At 35.4% G+C, this 17,382-nt stretch overlaps 1 long non-coding RNA gene across 1 annotated transcript; it reads right to left on the bottom strand.

Moving 5' to 3' along the window:
* Window positions 1-1,021: 1,021 nt before the first annotated feature.
* On the bottom strand, window positions 1,022-3,291 carry LOC113763194. The gene is made up of 4 exons (XR_003467311.1): window positions 2,846-3,291; window positions 2,635-2,681; window positions 2,333-2,401; window positions 1,022-1,084 (listed from the first exon to the last, which is right to left on the bottom strand). It is a non-coding gene; the product is annotated as an uncharacterized LOC113763194 (long non-coding RNA).
* Window positions 3,292-17,382: the final 14,091 nt, after the last annotated feature.

Genomic DNA, 17,382 nt, shown 5'->3' with positions numbered 1-17,382 from the left:
ACAAAGGACCTAAAAGTCAAAATATCAAATTGTTAAACCTTGAAAACTTACAAAGTTACTTTTTGTTGTCCGCTTATGTGGTGACTGCATCTTTATGTACCTTGAATATCAAGAACATGACTGGCAAGTGTGAGAGAATGAGTCCCAAGAATATGCCAATCAGGTCATATTCTGCCACCACCTTCACTTCCAATATTACATGCTCACCCAGAAATTTTGCAGGATTAAAGAATTTAAATCATCTTCTCAATCAGAAATTACACAAATTAACAGCAAAGTTTAAACAACAAAAAAGGTCATATTCTGCTAAAATATAAATATAATGTGGCATATAAAGGAGAGGTAACAATTTTAAGCATTCATTAGTCAACCTTTCTTAACTTCCTAGACATTAGACATTGACTAAATAGTTGATTGCACAATATAAACAACTACAATATGTATCCATATGTAAAACAATGTAATAACTATTATTTGTGTTGGCAAAATGACACCATAAATACAAAAACAATCTAAAACAAAATTAAGTCCAAAAGAAAAGTCATGCAAAAAAGTCAAAACAATTACAGCAATTTTTTTGTCCCACTGTTAATTCAACCAAGACTTGGTACAAGATGAAAACAATATTTGGCATCAAGGACACTACAAGATGAAAATATAAATTATTAAGATTAAATGTAAATGATTATGAACATCCACTTGATAAAAAATGAGGAACTAAGATACAAAGGACATCTCGATGTTTCAGGGAAAATGAAGTTCTGCTTAATAGAGCTTAGAGGCATAAAGATATAAGCCGAATCATTGGAAACGCTAGCATTACCAAAAGTTGTCCTTCCTTTTGGCCTATCCTAATAACTTATCCCCAATCCAGATAGGCAGTTTGTGGAGTGTCATTACTAGCACCAATCCTTTTGATCATCTACTAATGCATTCTAAGTTTTTAGGAATTGCACTAATAAAGATATTACATTAGTAACAAACGTAGTCATCCAACGCACAGAAAACCATAATGCCTAATACCTTCCAATTATGTGAAATTTACCATTTTGAAATGGTTCTCAGAAAAACTCAATATTTTCACCTGCAAACCCAGAAAAAAGGATATTATTCACATAAATAAAAAAAAAAGGAAAAGTGCAGAAAATTTCAAATAGTGGAAGCTAAAGGCTGAGAAATATATGCATTGAATTTGAGAAGGAGAAACACCTAGATTTAACACTGCAACCATCAAAAAAGTCAATGAATTTCATCATTCATGTGGAAAGGAATTCAGCTATTACTCCAAATATCTTAATTAGATCGACAGCTTTTGCTGCACCAGAATTCACTGTTAAGCCTCTAATGTAAAATTTAATAGGGATACTCTGAGTTATATCAGGTTTCACCTTTGTACTCTCCAACAAGTTTCTTTTATTTAAGAAAAAAGACAATTAAATGCATGTTAAATCATAGCAAAATGATCTGATACTCAAATAAAAAAATAGAGAAAGGTGAACTGCATAACAAAGATTTTTTCACTTTTAGCTATGTAACAAAAAATGTGAAAGGCAAAAAAAAAGTGTGCTTTCAACGTGAATTTTGACAATATTATCTATCCCAGATGTAAATAGTCAAGTCCATAAATTGTTAATTAGGCATACAACAAAACAAACTATTGATAACTTTTAATTCGAGCATGTTACCTCATGCAATTCACCTTGAACTCATCTAGAGTAAAGTTCATTAATCTTAGTGCCTCTAGAGAATTGCCGTCACTAACTCTTTAAGCTTCATAGTCGTCTAGCTCAATCAAACTAAAAAAGAATTAAGCTGAACAAATTAGTCAAGTAAAAAAAAGGATTAAAAGAACAAAACAGAAACCATTTCTACAGGTATAGAGATACAAGAGATTTTGAGCTACTAACTAAAAAGAAAAGGGAAAAACTATAACAGTGTAGCAATGTGATACATTTCCTAGTCAGGGGTATACAATTTAAAGTTGTTTAGAAACTGTTCATCGTAATATTCCATCCATATTTGATTTTGGAGATTTTCCTTGTATTTTATGTGCATGCAGGTCAATTTTACTTCTTCCACTTGTAGTTCAAATTTCTTTGACAACAGTGCCAGCCGACCTTCAGAATGGTACTTTTTCAAGTCAACATAGACGTATTACACCAGTGACAAAAACTTCTCATACGGAAATATTGGTGGAGTTTTGATCAAGATAAGCAGAATCAAAACATCAAGGCACCACAGATTGCCAAAAAAAAAAAAACCTGCTATAGCAGGATAATGCTCAAAACAAGAAATAGCAAAGTCACTAAGCACTAAATTTGGAGTAATTTACCTAACCCTAACAGTTAACGAAAAAAGTTCCCTACTTGCTCCTTTCTCTGGCAAATACTTGATCCATTCTCTAACAAAAAAAAATGGGCAACAAAACTTGATTAAATAAAATCATAGAATGTTTATAGCACAACAACACTATGGTTCAAGTGATTTTTCCATCATCCCTTCAACCATCATAACTGTAGACACTCAAGAATAAGAGACAAAAAATATTCCGATGGATCTGAGAGACTTTAGAGATAGTTACAAAAAGAAAAAAAAAAGGTCTTATCAAAGAAAAAAACCTTGAGTAGAACATACCTCCGAAGAAAAAGAATAAAACCAAGTACATCTGCAAGCCATTTGTTCTTATCTCAGAGAAAACAAAAAGAGGGAACCAAAAAAAAAGGAAATAAAAAGGTCAGAAAAATAAAAATAAGACCGAGGCCTACAAAATAACAAGATAATTATGGGAAAAAAATACATGAAATTGTTTGGCATCACACAAGAGCAAATAGACAAAGAAAAAAACCTGATATGATGAGGTTCATCTTCAGCCTCCAAGAGAAATACGGGGGTGGGAAGTGGACAAATAGTGAAAAAATATAGGGAAAAATAGCGAAGAGAGGTCTTGCAGAAGAGTAAAATGAGAAGCTGGAGATATATCTAAGGGGGAAGCGTAAAATGGGAAAAAGAGGTCTTGTAGAAGTGCAAAAAATAGGAAAAAATTTTAATCCAAATCTACAGAGGAAAAATGATCACCTCAGGAGTTTTCTTGCCTGTGGAAGAGGAAGATGGCAGAGGAGAAGAAAAGGAGAGAGAATGACGGAAAAAGAGAAAAACGAAAAGCGAAGCAGAAGAATAAGAAGATGAAACGGAGAGAAAAAGAGAAGAAGAATAGATGAACAACTTGTGCCTTGTGGTCTCAAGCCCATCACTCCGAAAAAAAAAATCATGTGGCTTGGAAAAAAGAGAAGGATAAAAGAAATAGGAAAAACAATAAATAAAAGACAAAGAAAATGGACGACAGCCGGTGCTTCACAAAGGCACAACCATCCCCAATTTTCATCCACGGGGTCACGTGATCTCCTCGTTTAGGACGACAACTTTTTATCCAATGCTGAATTGACACATCAGCAGCAACCACAAACCTGTTGCAAGTTTCCTAAGCACTTAGTCTACCTTAGGTTGATGATGATAATGATGTTTGTGCTAATGTTAACTCATATGCCTTAGGCATTTTGATGGATGAGAAATTTCTTGTACCTCCGTATCATTGAACACGTGTTGTACAGATTCTCGGGCCTTTGCTCGAAGTGTAAATTCTCTTTATAGTTCAATGCAAGTAAACTAACATTTCGGAAAAAAAAAATCCATGTATATACTGTTTAACCCTGAAACAAAAAGGCCCCAAAGATAATAAAACCTATTAGTCAATAAACAGAATAATAAAGATTAAGAGAGAAAGTGATGAATCGCTTAAGAAGTGTAGGAGGAGATAAAGTTTTCATCTCAAAAGAATTAAAAAAAGAGAGCCAAGAATAGGAGTTCAATTGGGGCAAATTCATTGAAACATGCTTGTCAACAACAACAGCACTCATTTTTCATATTATTCTCTCTCTTTTCAATAGCAGTTTCCAATTAGTTTCTTTTTGTTCGAAATTTTGGGTCTTATTTTAAGTCCATTTTGTTAATAGCCGATCAGCGATTGGAATAATACTTTGTAATCGATGCTCATTGGAATGCAACTTCAAAAATGGGTTTTTTTTATTCATGAAGTTTTTCTTTATCATTTCATTATCCTTTTTAATGATTCTTTGGATTCTTCCGTTGACTATCTTGTATGCTTCATGCTTGATGAATGTAGTAGATGCAATCTAGTACATTCATCAAGAATTAGAATTAAAAAAAAAAAGACGCCAAATGATGTCACTGTAAAAGAATTTTAATCCATTTTCTATGGTTGTATTTAATATTTTAAAAAAATAGTTTTTTAAAACTCATCATTGAAACACAATAAAAATTTATTTAAGATGAGAAAGGATCATTAGAGAGGTTGACAAATATTTCAATTTTATTTTTCAAGGGAAAAAATTACCATGTAAAAATCTTTGAAAAAATATGGAGAAGATAAAGGAAGAAGAGCATAAATTTAACACACACAACTAACTGGTTTAGTGGCAAAGACACTCTATCTAACATAATCTATCTATCTAGGTCAAGTGGCTAATTAACTGGCTAGGTTTTAGTTTTACAAGTTTTCTTTAAAATGTTAATTTATGCTTTGTGTTTTTCTTTTTTTAGCACTATTTTCATTTAGCCAGTGTGGAGGCACTTACACTGCTCATTGATTATGAATGCTGGCATGTTAACATGCGTGATAAGTTTTCAAGTTTCTTCTAATTCTGTGAAGCAAAATAATTTGTGTTAATATAGCATATAAAATGATCAACAGTTGTATACTAGAAATGATTCTTGAAACAAAATTAATTTCATTCATGGTATGTATTCCCACAATGTTGTGTTTGTATTTTTCTATAAAGCAAGTTATCTTGGACATTCTTGAACCTTTTGGGCCAATAAAGTTTTAGAATCCATCAACATAATTACTCCAACACTTCTTGAATTTAATCAAATGCTTCTTCTAATCCTGGCCAAAATTAATCTCACTTTTGCATTAATATAAAACTACAACATAAATAGCTCAATCTACAGAGATTCATTGTGGTTTAGATATCAGGTAATTAGTGCTCTTCTCCAAAAGGTACTCAAGTTACCTTTTCCTACAGATTAGTAAGAAAATTAGTCATAGAAGATAAAAATGGTCAATCTCATTAAAACATTCCAATGTTGCTTTAAATTTCCTAGATCATTGCATCTTACGTGTTCCAATCTCAAAAAGAAAAGATAATGAAGAAGGGAAAGATAAAGGAACAAAACAAGAAGACCTTCCTTGTACAGTAGGGATAATCATGGGTTTTCTCTAAATAATCTCCATATTTCTTTTGGTCCTACTTTTCCCATCATTTTCAAGACTTATTAAAGCAGTTACGATTGATTAAAGTCATAATGACTGAGTCAATCATGAAATTGATTGACAAATTCCTGCAAGCGCATATGGTCAATCGTAGTAATAATTTACTTGGAATATTCCAAAGTCGAACCCACAAGGACGATTTAATTTTCTATTTTAATTATTCTAAAAAATAACAAAATTTAAATTCAATGAGTTGTAGTTTCTAACTAAGCAATAAAGAAAGAATCAATTCAAATAGAGTAGTGGTGAGAAAATAATAGATGCGAGCCTAGAGTTTCAGGTTTTAATCTAGAATTTGAGTCAATTATCTAGTTAATTTCTCAATAAACCATGAACACATCACACAATTGTATATCTCTCAATATATCTAAAGTGTGCCTAATTAAATCCTATGTCTCTCTCAAGATCACAAGTATTCAATTAAACCCTTTAAGAATTTTGGTGATGTAGGTGTGCTACGCAAATCCTAACCTACTCTCGTGATTAGGTTAAGTACATTTATCTATCTAATACACGGCTTCATATCCCTTCTCAGTTCAATACAAGACCTAAGAGCATGTCTATGATGGCCAAATATAAACACGTAATTAAAATTGAGATAGATAAATCATAACAAAAGACAAGAAATTAAACTAAAAAAATGAATCAAATTCCTTCATAAAAATCTTAACCTTAGAAACAATTTAGTTCAATGTGATTTAGAAATTAAAATCACGAATTCAAAGAGTTGCTACAATGATAAAAACAAGAGTAAGAAAACTTCTTAGTTGTTTGCTCCAATCTTCTCCTTGTGCGCTCTATTGATTCGTCTCCATTTGATCTTGACTCTCAAGAATAAATTATGAAAAGATGTTAAACTAGCCTAGATTAATGTTTTCCACCCCTAAAAACGATCTAAAGAATCCCTATTTATAGTTTCTTGAAGATATATCCTAAATAGGGTAGGAATAGACTTTATTGGACCCAAAACATCATATTTTCACACATTTTTTGATGAAGACCGGCCCAATGTCCGGCACCGGTCATTGGGCCAACCTCAAAACACAAAAAAATCTGGATATGTCCGGCACGAAGTTGTTTGAGATGTTCGGCACTGGTCTTGGATCCGTCCGTAGATCGATACTGATCTGCGCATGAATCATTTTTGAAACCCAAAAATACCATCAATGAGGCCGAATCAGTTGTTGCTCAAAACATAAAAGTTGTAGACCTTGAATAAGCTTTCCAACGCCACAAGAATCAAGTCATTTGAAGGTCTGGACGCTGAGATATGCCTAAAATATTGAGACCTGGTCAGAAGAGCACTACAGTGCAACTATACTTCAGTAATTTGGACTTTTGACGATGAAAAAGTGAGAACTGGATTTTGATATCTTCACAAAAGTTGTAGAGCATTCTCTTAACTTCAAATTTAATCAAGAATCATCTCAATCCGATTTGTGTAGCTCACATTATCATCAAAATACTCAAACGTATCAATCCTGCCAAAACCCATTCCTCTTGACTTTTTCCTCTTTCATTGCTTCTTCACGCCACAATTTTAGTCTGTTTTCCCTCCAACTGAGCTCTTCACCTATTAGAACAATATAAGAGCAAAATGAAGTAGTTTCTACTCAAGATAAACCTCAAATAACATGGTTAACTAGCAACTTCTACCTATAAATGAACTACAATTTACGCCCTATCAAACTTCCCCACACTTAGTATATGCTTGTCCTCAAGTACAAGAACAAAAACAAAACCTATTAAATACAAACAATGGCTATATTCAAGGCTATCATTATTAGAGCAAATATTCTAAACAAGTGTCAAGTACTAATAGTAAAAACCAAAGAGATACTTCTTCAGTTAGTTTTAAACACCATCGACTCTTTCAACTCCGACTAACTAAATTAGGAATATAAAATATTTAACTAGCATTTCCTTGCAAATGACTTACCTTTTAAGCAAAATTTCAAGCATATAGCCATGTTGAGCTATAGATTATTATTATAATCCACATATTTTTGTTTCTTTTTTCTTTATTTTTCTCTTTCTTTTTCTTCAAATTCCCCCATACTTAAGCTTTTTCACATTTTAACAAGAGGAATACACTTAATTCTTAGTCGTTTAAGCCGACGCGAACTCCAACATCTCCCAAATGAAAGAACCCGATTACTCAACTTACACCGCTAAAAAATCACATACTCATAACTATCATCACTTTTAAACACGAAAGTCAATACTTTTAGGTGAAAACCCCTGGTTACTAGGTAACAACAACTAGTGGAGTATAGTTAAATTAATAAAATTAACATATAAGCACAAATAAGAATATAAAAGCCTGCTTCATATCTCAATAATAGAGAGAATTAAGATTAATAATTATGTCAAATTCACAAGAAAAATGCTAGAAAAATATTTATAATTCTTAGAAAAGTTAGCCAAAATTGAAAAAGTCTCAAAATATCAAATATTCACCAAAGAACCACTCTAAAGCAACACCATTTAACACTTAACATATGCATACAAATAAACTTTAACAATAACAAATCTTGAAATATAAGCCATTGCCTATTAGAAAATCAACAATAAGAACAAAAATTTGAAAATTTTAACAAAAAATTTCACTTCACTCATTCACCCCTCCCCCACACTTAAGACAACAATGTCCTCAATGTTGGGGATAAAATAAAGAAATAATAACAAGAAAAAGAGATGAAAGTGAAACTCCCCTGATAACAAATGAATTTTAAAATCCAAGTGAGGTGAGAGAAGTTGCCGTTAGCATCCAATGGTCAAGCTCAGGAAGCCATCCTACCAACCTATAAAAAGACAAGAAAACACTACAGATAGGAGTTAAATACACCACCAAATAACCCAATCTAGAAAGCAATAATATTGTAAGGAAATAAAAACCACCATTAATCCCAAACAAAAGAAAAATATTAAATAAAATTAGAAAGAAGTCAGGTTGCCTCTCGCGAAGCGCTATGTTTTATGTCTTTAGCCAGACAGGGCAAATGCGATTATGGTGGATGAAATGGCTTAGATGATTCCACTCCATTTGACGCATGCACATGAGATATTCCCTAACATTGATCATCAAAAACTCGTTTTCGAACCATCCAAGAGGAATACTTGCAATGATTTAGTCCGAGCATCAACTCCAAACCTTGCTTTGTAACGTGCTTCTCACCGGATAAATCGTCAATGTATTAAGATATGAACAAGATTCATAAGAAAGGTAATATAAGGATTCAAAAATATTAAATTCTTGTTTTTTCTTACCAACCCTTAAAGTCAATTTCCTTTCTAATAAGTCTATATTAGCCCCACCTGTGGCTAAAAATCCTTTACCAAGGATAATGGTATAGAAATATCCTCCTCCACGTCAAGAGCTTAGTTTCACCAACCACTCAAAACAAATTTAAATAACATTTTGTATTCGCCAAATTGTCAAGCCCAACTCGAACATGGTTCTATTAGCATAAATGTGAAATTTACAAGTACCAAAGTTTAACTTATTCGACTTCAACTTTAGTTTGATTAGATTAAAACCCGTTTAAGTATGGCTCTATAAATAAACAATTCAATGTTAAGCACTCCAAATTCTTTAAAAATAATAAAATAAACTTGAACATTATGATATTTGTGAGGACCCGAATTTTTAATTTTTCTTACTTTTATTTCATTTTACTGGCTTATTGAATTATTTATTCACCCGTTTACTCCGAATAATTTATTTCATTCATTTTAAATCCATTTGCATGGAATAATGTCTCATTTATATTTTTAAAACGTTTCGTTAGCGAATTTAATTTTTCTGCGGCTCGTTTAGCGAGAAATAGTGCATGCACATATTTCGAGATAAATTCGGTCCGAGAGTGCAATAATCTTGGAGAATTAAGAATGATCAATAGTAGACCAAGAAAAGTTAATTGAAGGATTAAATGTGAGTGAGTTAAGTTAAGCTCAATTAGGAGCACTAATTGCTCACTAATCGGATGTTGACTTTTGTGCACCAAGATACCTTTATGTCAAATCCTTCTTACACAACATCACATCACCACCTACCAACCAAAACTCTTCCTTCTTCTCTACTCCTTGGCTGAACCTTCCCTCCCTCATTTCCCCTCAAAAATTTCAGCTTTGTCTTCCATTTTGCTCCACAAAAGCTATCCAAAATTTCTCCATCTCTTGGTTCTTCATACAAGCTTGGAAGAGGACTTGATCAAGGAAGAAACTTGGTGATTTAGAAGCTCAAATCCTAGTGTTTAGTCTTCTTATTGGCAGCAAGGTAATCATCCAAGAAACCCTCAACTTTTCCTCTTCAATTCATAGTAGTAAGTTAGTAGTTAGTTAGTGATAGCAAGATAGTTGTTGGGTTGTTGATGGGTTCACAAGAACCTTGATATTAGGTAGTGGACTTGACGTGGCTTGATAGGTAGAGGCCTTGAGGATTTTGTGTGTTTAATTGCTTGTTTGTTACTTGCTTTGATGAGATATGGTTTAGTTCTAGTTGCAAAGTTGAAAAGAAAGCTAGAGGAATGAAAGTTGTATGTTGGCCAAAAATTTCTGGTTGTTCCTCTCTTGTTAATTTTGAAATTTTGATGCTATTTTGGTGCAATAATGCTTGATACATGTTGGTGGTTATGTGTATGAATACCTTCCAAAAAGCTTTCCATTTGGTTGTGTTTAAGGATGGTTAAAGTGAGGTTGAATTCTGGAAATTTTCTGAGCAGGAAATCCCAACCAGTGTCCACGTTTTAGGTCATAACTTTCTGTCTAGGAGTTGAAATCGAGTGCCGTTTGTGGCATCTGAAACTAGACTTCAAGAGCTTTCTGTTGGAATAAAATGTACCTCCTAACTCATTTTCTATGAGCCGTAGTGAACCGGAAAAGATGACTGAAATTCCTCTCTGCTTGCATCCGAGAAACAGTTCTAGCTGTAGTTGTAGCTCAATTTTGCCTATCTTGCAAAATGAATTTTGTGACAGTTACTTCTAGTGAATTGTAGAATTTTGAATCTAATTTTCAACGCCACAAACCACACTAAATTTTGAGTTGTGTAGCTCTAGTTATGATCAGATTTTGAAACTCTGTCTTGTACGTCAGAACTGGAATATTGTAAAATAGGTTCCAAACTTCAGTTTTCTTAGAACTGTTGTATCTTGATGTAGAAAGGTCTGAATCGAGTTCCATTTGTTGCATTTGAAACTAGGTTTGGAATTTTAATTGTGGTATGGATTTCAAAGGCTGATTCCATTTCTACGAATTTTTCCAAATTTCCAAATTTCACTGAATTTGTAACCCTGTTTTGCTCTGTCCTGTCTAGTACAGTGAATTTGAGCAAAACTTTGAATGACTTCGAATTGGAGTCTAAGAAAAGTGTCTTCTATAAAGTTTTAGTTCTTCGAGTTTAGTTTCCAACGGTGTAAAGTTTCCAATTTTTGGACTTACGGAGCTCGAGATATGATTTTTCCAAATAGGGTCGCACCAACCTGGAAAATTTCTGTTTTCAAACAAATATTCCTTTTAAGGGCTTTCCATCTTCCTTTGCAATTGTTGGACTGTTTTAGGTGTAATTTCATGGTTGAATACACGGTTCCTTTGGAACTTTAAACTTTCATTTTAAATCTTGGTTTCCGAAGGTTAAACCTGTGAGGACCCAAAAATTTTCACATTTTCTCAGTATTATTTTATTTCTTTGACTATATTTTATACTTTCCTTGAAAATATTAAATTTTCTATGCATTTTTACAAGTAAGTACAATTTTAAAATCATCTTCCTAATATGAGTTAGTGTACGTTAATTTGAAGTGTATTATTGACGTGGGACCCGCTAGTGCGGTAAATGCGATATATTTTTGACAACTTGTTGGAGTTTGGTTAAGTGATATTATTTTACAAGGTGCTAAGAGATAATTAGAAGTTACCTATATGGATTAGTATTAGAGAGACAAAGAGATAAGCTTAAGCAAGCAAGGTGCCAAGTGTCACAAATCCATTGGATGTTGGATTTGACCAAGACCTTCTTAACTTTCCTAAAATCAATTTTGACTCAATTTTCTCTCATTTTTCTTGTGTCTTGGCTGAACCTTTTGAGGAGGAAAACAAGAGAGAGCTCTTCAATTTCTAGCTTCCAAATTTGCTCAAATCTTGAGTTTCAACCAACCAACTTACAAACCACACCATACAAGTGATCATTAGGGAAGGTTAAAGGTGTTGGTGGAGTTGTTTTGGAGGAGGAAAGATTAAGCTCCTACCTTTCTTATGGTTTTAAGGTATTTTGCCTAGAACATCCTCTTTACTTCAATTAATTGCTTATTAGTGGTTTTTAGTTGCTTTAAATGTTGTTTTGTGGAAGATTAGCACTTGAATGCATGAATTCCAGCTTGGATGATAACCTGTCCTGCTTCTGCCCGGTTCTATTTCACCTTGTTAGAGGCCGAACTAGCCTTAGTACAAAACATAAAATTTGTAGAGAATAATGTTTTATAGTTTCCTGCAAAATTTCAGCTCAATCGGAGCAACGTAACCTGTGAAAAGATTGAAATACCCCTGCTGCCCTGTTTCTGTCATAAAATGAAAATCAGCCTCTGTAAGTGGTTAGTTTGACCAGGAATATTACCGAATTGGTTGATGATGTCTTCTTAAGAATTATAGCCTTGTATCTTAGCTTTCAAATGACTTTGGAATTACCTGAATTGGAGTTGTTTGTGCTGAGATATGAGTGAATAAAGCAGGACTGCTAGTTGATTTCCGCAGTGAATTTCGAACTGGAAAACCTGGAGATGTTTTGGTAAATTTGACCTAGTTAAGGTGAGAACTGGACTGAGTGATCTTCATGAAAGTTGTAGGTCTTTGTCTTAGCTTTTCAGCGCCTCTAAGAACGTCTTAAACAGATTTTGGTAGCCTGCAATATGGCCATTTAAAGGTAGTACGGTTAATTAGCCGATTAGTTGGAACTTGGTTCTGGGAATTAGGAATTTGACTAGGTTACACTGGAATTTGGACTAAGTGGTCTTCATCATAATTGTAGCCCTCTGTCTTATCTTCGAAACTGTATAAATTACATTCCAATCTGATAAGCGTAGTTTCGGATGTGTCCGTTATGCAAAACCCGTCAAATCTGTCTTTTGTTAAACTTCATTTCTGCACTTGTTGTTAGCTTGATTTTTGTACTTATATGACTTTGAGCCTATGGAATGGCTATTGAAATGAGATGATATTGTGTGTGACTTTGGGATTGATTGAGGAAAATAATGAAGCCATAAATGGTTGACAAAATAGGTAAATACAAAGGGCGTGCTGCCCCAATTTTCGCTCGAGGGCTAAATTTCTATTTGAATTTGTATATTTTCGTTTGGCAAATACTATGACCATTTTCCATCTTAAAACATGATTTTCTTCAATTGAAAATTCCAAATGATTACTTACGCTTACCAAATAAAAAGGAGTGGTTTAGGGTTTTCTTGGGTATTTTGTCCTCCCTTTTACATGAATTTCATTAAGACATTTAGTCTATAATATCTACTTGAATATGAGATGATTTTGAACCATATAAACGATTCCGAAAATAGTATTTCTTAGCCTATCTAGTTGGATTCCGACTTGTCTTTGGTTCAAGTGTTTCCATTGGAAAATTTTATAACCCTTTTGAGTTGGGTTTTACGTTTCGACTATGAAACCCTAGTTATTTTTGTCCACGGGTCCAAATGTTCTCGTTTCACTTTAAAGTCTTTTATACGTTCTACTCATCAATTGTTGAGTTCTTTGATTTCACCTAATTGTTTGTGTTAGATGAGCTGTAATATTCTTTCTTGTTTAATCTTAGATTTTCTTGGTGACTAAAGATAATATTCGGAAGGATATTTTGCACGTTATTTTGCGTATATAGGTGAGTGTTCCTTTTTTGTTATATTTTCTTGACATATTGGCTTGTTATTATTGATTGATAATGTGTTAAGTGCTTTCAATGATTGTTAAAACGAGTTTTCTAGGCGAGTGTGTACTTTATCGCACTCGACCTAAATAAATGTGAAATTTTCAATGATTAAATGATTAAATGCTAGTTGCGCATGAATGTAAGCCGTTTGGCTGAATTGGGCCCTGCCCTTCGTTACCGATCGACTCGAGCCAGAAGCGGACTCGGTCGGGCGATATGGTGACCCTGGGTGTGAACGTTGGTATACTCGAGTATTATCTTGTAGGTTGGTGGAGCCTGACCAACGTCCAGGAGGGTGTGAATGAAATGAAACGAACGAACGAACGAGGGTTTTACTTACAAAAATGTATTTTCAAATAATTGGAGGAATAAGGGGAAATGTCAGGAGAACGAATGAACGAACGAAAGCATGACTCCCTGTGAGCCCGTATCCTTTTAATGAATGTGTTATTATCGCTTTCAATTGTAAATATTTCTTGAATTATTGATACTCTATGTTTAATCTATTGGATTGATTGTTTGGTTATGTGTTCGGAACCTCACTGAGCTTTTATCTCATCCCTTTAGTTTTATTTTCCTTAACAGGGAAGGCGAGGCAGGACTGGAGTTTTGGATAGACTAGACTAGACTAGTTTCTTGGTTTTCTTTTGTAATGGTTCTCGCCCTAGTGCTTGGCACGGGTTGGATGTATGAAGAATTGAGAACCTTTGTATATTCGATATTTGTACTCTAATGTACATAAGTTTTGCGATAAGTTTTGGATTGTCGTTATATTTTTTTCCTGTGATTTATTTCGATTTTAATTGAGAACTGAAGTGAACGACTGAGTCCCGGCGAGAGTTGGGCAGGCGGTCCGCCGAACCCTCTGATTCGCCTTTTATGGTATGGAGTAGAAATTATGTGATTGATAGGTGAAAGATAATGAAACGAAGATTGAGAGAGAGAGAAAGAGGGAACAGACGAGAGAGAGAGAGATGAAGAGAGAGAAAGTGAGAAAGAAGACAACTGAATCTGTTATTCCTGACTAACTGTACCATTGGGTCCCACACGTATATATTCAACAATTAAGCCTAACCGCCTTTAACTACCGTTTGAATATACATAATTGGAACGACATCGTTCTGTCCAAAAATCCCTAATCCGCTGACCCAATTTGCTAATCCAATTACCCAAAACCTAACAATTCCTCCCCCATAACCTCAGACTTGTCCTCAAGTCTGAAATTCAGGAAACTGGTTCTCAATGAAGGTCTTATCCTCCCACGAAGCTTCATCATACCCCAAGTGATTTCATTTGATTAAGAACTGGATGACCGGCCTTTCCTCACGCATAATGACCATTCGCTTTAAAATAATCTCTGATTTTAATGGACATTGGTCACGCTCGTCTAGCTCAGGCAGCTTAGGAGAGCTGCATTGTAGTGGCCCAAGCTTCTTTTTCAACAGGGACACATGGAACACAGGATGAATTCTTGCATTTGCTGGTAGTTTGAGCCTATATGCCACTGCTCCCACTTTCTCCTCCACCTGGAATGGACCATAATATTTTGCTGCCAATTTGAGACATTTCCTCACTACTACAGTCTGCTGCCTATAAGGTTGCAGCTTCAAGAACACCCAATCTCCCTCAGAAAAACTCCTCTCAGTCCTGTGCTGGTCCGCATAATGCTTCATCCTTTGTTGAGCCTTTGCCAAATGTTCCTTTATGCAACCTGAAATTCTACTTCTCTCCTGAACCATATCAGACACTGTAGGCACTACTGAGTCCAGATAAGGTCCCAGTGGTAAAGGTGTAGGTTTGTATCCAAAAAGTGCTTCAAAAGGTGTCATGTTCAGGCTGGAGTGGAAAGTGGAGTTGTACCACCATTCTGCTAATGGAAGCCACTTACTCCACAGTGAAGGAAGTTCACCTGTCATGCATCTCAAATAACTTTCTACACATTGGTTCAACCTTTCACTCTGACCGTCAGTCTGGGGGTGATAGGATGATGAGTAATGTAGCTCCACTCCCACTAACTTGAACATTTCCTTCCAGAACACACTAGTGAACACCCTATCTCTATCAGTGATGATAGATTCTGGTAATCCATGCATTCTGTAAATAAGATCTAAGAAATTCTGAGCAACCATCTTAGCTGTGAAAGGATGAGTAAGCCTGATGAAGTGTCCAAATTTAGTGAACCTGTCAATCACCACCAGAATAGTGTCATACCCCTGAGACTTAGGTAGTTTCTCAATGAAATCCATAGTGATGTGAAGCCACGCTTGCTTAGGCACAGGAATTGGCTGCAACAATCCAGGATAAGGAACATGCTCAGCTTTGTTCTTCTGACAAGTGTCACAGCTCTGTACATAGGCTATCACTTCCTGCTTCATTCCAGGCCAATAAAACAGAGATTTGATCTTCTGCCAGCAGTTCTTCTGACCTGAATGCCCCCCTAAAGCTGAGTCGTATAAGGTCTGAATTAATTGGCTTCTGAGGTTGTTGGCACCTCCTACATAAATCTTCCCCTGGTACTTCAGGATTCCATCCAACAAGCTGTAATCCACATGGGAACTGGGGTCTAGAACTAGCTGGCTCAAGATATCCTGGCATTGGGAATCACCCTCATAGCTCCTCTGCAACTCTTCCATCCAACCAGGCCTAACAGAGGTGATAGCCAAACAGGACCCCATCCCTTTCTGGTGTGCAGGGTCATGCCTCCTGGACAAGGCATCTGTCACCTGGTTGTCAGACCCTTTCTTGTATTCGATTTTATAATCCAACCCCAAAAGCTTGGTAATCCATTTATGTTGGATAGCAGTGTTCAACTTCTGGTCCAGGAGGTACTTTAGTGACTGGTGGTTTGTCCTTATAATGAAGTGATTTCCTACTAAATAATGCCTCCATTTTGTGACAGCCATTACTAAAGCTAAGAGTTCCTTTTCGTAAACTGAGAGGCCTAAGTTCTTAGCTGAAAGTGCCTTGCTCAGGAAGGCAATGGGGTGGCCTTCTTGCATTAAGACAGCCCCAATTCCTCCTCCACTAGCATCTGTCTCTACCACAAAAGGCTTTTTAAAATCTGGTAACTGAAGAACTGGTGCTGAGCACATTAACTTTTTTAAGTGCTCAAAGGAATCCTGAGCTTGACTGTTCCATCTGAAATTGTCCTTCTTCAACAACTCAGTGAGTGGCTTACACACAAGGCCATAATGTTTGACAAACCTCCTATAGTAACCTGTAAGACCAAGGAAACCCCTCAATTCCTTAACTGACTGAGGCACAGGCCATTGAAGGATGCTACTGACTTTTGAATAATCCATGCTGACCCCCTGATCTGTGATGGTGTGGCCTAAGTAGTCAACCCTTGTCTGAGCAAACACACACTTAGATTTCTTCACAAATAGCTGATGTTTCCTCAGAACCTCAAACACAGTTCTCAAATGTTGGACATGAGCATCCATGGTAGGACTGTACACTAGAATGTCATAAAAAAAACCAATACAAATCTTCTTAGATAAGGTTGAAACACCTGATTCATCAGTGACTGGAATGTTGCTGGTGCATTAGTGAGTCCAAAAGGCATGACCAGAAACTCAAAATGTCCACAGTGAGTCTGAAAAGCTGTCTTAAAGGTGTCTTGCTGCTTAACTCTGATCTGGTGGTATCCTGCTGTGAGATCCAATTTTGTTTTATAGATAGAACCAGCTAGCTCATCCAACAATTCATCTACATTAGGTATTGGAAACCTGTCCTTGATGGTCATTTCATTCAATCTTCTGTAATCTACACAAAAACGCCAAGTTCCTTCTTTCTTTTTAACTAACAACACAGGAGAGGCAAAAGGACTATTACTGGCCTTAACTATGCCCTTTTGGAGCATTTCTGCCACCTGTTTCTCTATTTCCTCCTTGTGATAGTGAGGATACCTGTAGGGCTTTAGTTTGAAGGGTTGTGCCTCTGGCTTGAGGTGAATTTCATGATCAACACTTCTGCTAGGGGGTAGGGAGCTGGGAGTTTGAAACACATCCTCATAGTCTTGAAGCAACTCCAAGACTTCCTGTGGAATAGTCTCTGCCCTTTCTTCTGTTTTACTCTTATAGTTCAGTGCCATGCACATTTG

This window comes from Coffea eugenioides, chromosome 2 (genome assembly GCF_003713205.1).
Source record: "Coffea eugenioides isolate CCC68of chromosome 2, Ceug_1.0, whole genome shotgun sequence".
In the NCBI taxonomy this organism is placed as follows: domain Eukaryota; kingdom Viridiplantae; phylum Streptophyta; class Magnoliopsida; order Gentianales; family Rubiaceae; genus Coffea; species Coffea eugenioides.
The sequence above is the reverse complement of the archived record's forward strand: the minus strand, read 5'-3'. Positions and strand labels throughout refer to the sequence as shown.